Source organism: Pundamilia nyererei, unplaced genomic scaffold, assembly GCF_000239375.1.
Source record: "Pundamilia nyererei isolate P.nyererei 1_Seehausen unplaced genomic scaffold, PunNye1.0 scaffold00008, whole genome shotgun sequence".
NCBI classification, from domain to species: domain Eukaryota; kingdom Metazoa; phylum Chordata; class Actinopteri; order Cichliformes; family Cichlidae; genus Pundamilia; species Pundamilia nyererei.
The window spans coordinates 5,984,583-5,987,784 of record NW_005187409.1 but is presented as its reverse complement, the minus strand read 5'-3'; positions in this window follow the sequence as shown (position 1 = coordinate 5,987,784).

The following is a 3,202-nucleotide window of genomic DNA, read 5'->3' as shown; positions in this document are numbered from 1 at the left end:
TGCATGATCAAATCCATGTTTAGAGTTGTGGCCCCACACCGGGCACATTTTCATTACTCTTGTTGTTCTGCTTCAAGTAAACATAACCGATTCTTTGACTAAACAGGCTTGGAAGCTGCTTTGATGTCTGTCAGCGTTAACCTTAGTTTTGTTTTCGCTGCAGTGCCCTCTTCTTAAATCAAGCAAGCATGTTTGTTGATATTGCTGTGTTTTTTCAATCTCCCATCAACAGAATGAGGACCAAATGCTTTTGCTTGCCTTTGTTTTTTCCCCATTGTTTACCCTTCAAATAGTCCCTTCAACCCACCATCCTCTAGCTTGTTTGGTAAGATTTCAATCACTTTCGCATACATAATATTGGCTTATGTGTCCACGTGTGCACTTTTTTAAATTTTTTTTTAATTTTCAGGAACCTGTTGGTGATTTTAAAATACACAGCATATTAGACACATAACAGGAAAAAAATCCCTTTTGCACTTTCCTTTTTTTCACGTAATGTAAAGATTAATCATCTTCTCTAGCTTTCTATTTTTGTTTATCTGCATCTTTTCCTGCCAGAGCTCATGAGGGAAATCAATAAAAGGATAATAGCTTTGATCTAAACTCACCTCTCAAAGTAAAATGTGGAATTCCTCAGTATATATCTGTACATTAATTTGAGATGCAGTGCTGTGGAAATATGGGGCCATGATGATTAGAATTACTTTATTCAATTTGGTCCTGCGAAGATTGCAACAAGATGCAAATATACAGAATTTCTGTATACTCATCTCATAGTTTACCTCAGTATTGCCTAATCTTTAACAGCTCCGTCAGACTAAGCTGCTTTGCCAAGTCAATCTAGTAATAGGTTAACAGCTGCAGTACACACATGGATACACACTGAATTGGCTACGTGACTGAACTAAGATCCACTGCCTCAAATCAAAATTTAATTCTAGTTTCAAGGGCCCAAGAAAATGTGTTTGTGCCACAACATGTTGCTGAACACCTCTGGAAAAATATATAAAATATTAAGATCCCAATGGGTGGAGTAGCTTGACTGTTTCTGAGCTCAGCCGAGATTCGTGCAGATTTCAATGCAGATTTAAACAATGAAATGTTTAAATTCGCATTCATTTAGCTGAAATGCAATGTTTAGCATTTTCACGCTGCACATTTCCATGCTGACTCTACTCGAATACATGCTTTGTTGCCTGGTTCCTCTGCTTCTGAAGCATTGCGAAAGAGCCGATAAAACATGTATGACTTATAAAATGTGCTTAAAGCTCTGAGAAAAAGACAAGTGGATTGTATGCACCATGAGAAAGCACAGCACAAGGTAGTAATGGGGGATCAGTTTGCAGTGCACATGTTCCAAAAAGCATTTGCAATGCAATATTTAATTCACTGTTTTCTCAATGAGGTTTAGAGACAAAATATGGAATATGCATCCCTTGCTTGAGTTTTGTTCCACCAGTATCCTGCACGCATACTGTAGGCTCTTGTACGGTGATGTAATTCTATCATAAATTATCAAGAGAGGGTGCTGTTGCACTGCAGAGGATCTACTTACTAAGGCTAATGGCAAATCAAAATCTCCAATACCATTACTGTTCATAATAAATGTCAACCGGCATTAAGGATGCCAAGGACAAATACTTGAGCTAATAACCCTGCATAATTATTGAGACATGATGATGAAATGTTTGGAAATTGGATGTTAAGGCAACTTGTTCTCTTACCTTCGAATGAGCGTTTTGCTGAGTTTTAAGGGGAGCTTGAAGCTTCTGAACGAGATGAGTTCTGACTTGTCAGGTTTTAAAAGGATTTTGGCTTCACAAAAGTTTGAACAATGTCTCATAATTGTGTGACAAAGCTTGACAGACTGTTCTATTTTTTTCCTTTAGGTCTGTGCCTAGCTTTTGGGGGATATATATATATATATATAGTTCTAGGACTGAAGAAGCAGCTTTCCCTCATATTTTATTCTTTTTGTGACAGCAAACAGAGATGGAAAGGGATGGGAGAAAGATGCAACAACACAGCATGAGTTGCAAACATTTTACTATATTGATTGTTGGTTGCGGAGACAGAGTATGTTTACAAAGTTTCTTTCTTATATAATAAGTATTTTTTGGATTTAGGGGACATTCGAGTTCTTGTAAGTCATAAACCACTGCATCACAAGCATAAAGTCTTACACAGAGAGAACTGTGGATTTCGCCAAACACATTTTTCTCCAGAGAAATAATTTTACTGCATAATTGTTTTCTGTCAAAATATAGTCTGATAACTTCAGAACGAATCAGTTAGCCTAATACTAAATGAAGAATTTCTGGGAAAAAAAGAAAGGATTTTGACGGCTTATATGTCAAAACACAGTGTTCTTAAAAGACTGAGAATGAAAAAAAAAACAGCATGCGAGAGATCTTCACCACGGGGACTAAAGACTAGATGGATCCCTCTACAAGTGCCACAACAAACTGTCAACTTAGAATAAGATTGTCCCGTCAAGCGTGCTTAAATAAGCCTGTTAACATGGCACTTTTGACATGTTGCAATGGAGTGCCATGTCAGGCAAAATGGTATGCCTTCTCTTCCCAGGTGATGGCAAATTGATTTTACACTGCAACAATTTTTTGTCAAACGACTGAATTCAGCAAGAGACGATGTATTTAACACATCACACGGGCAGCAGGACAATATCTAACCGCTGAGATGTGTGTTCATTTTCAGATAACAATCCAGGTGAGCTTGAAAAATCACCCGCTCGAGAATGCACGTACGCTACAAACTACAGCCTTTTAGTGACACTGACAGTGATAAAGTAGTTAGCTGAGCTTTTATGAGTCCAGCACTGATACAGAGAGTGACAGTTGCTTTTCAGGCTGATCAAAGGCAGCAGACAAGTGCTGTAGAACGTTTCTCCCTCTATCCTCCCCCCAAACCCTGTCTCTATCTAATGATAGTTGAATACATTGTCATCTCATTATCTTTGAAGAGGGGAAAGATCCCTCCCGTATGAGTGGGCACTGTGTCTCTTGCCATCAGTCGGGCCCTAAAATTGGTGAAGCGCATTCCCGTCTCATTATGTTGAGTGAGAAATATCAGACACATCCCATCTGCCTAACGCCTTCCACACACATGCTGCCATGCTTTAGCCATACAAGCTGGTACTGTTATGCTATAGTTCTATAATGCAGATATGAGACGGGTTCTC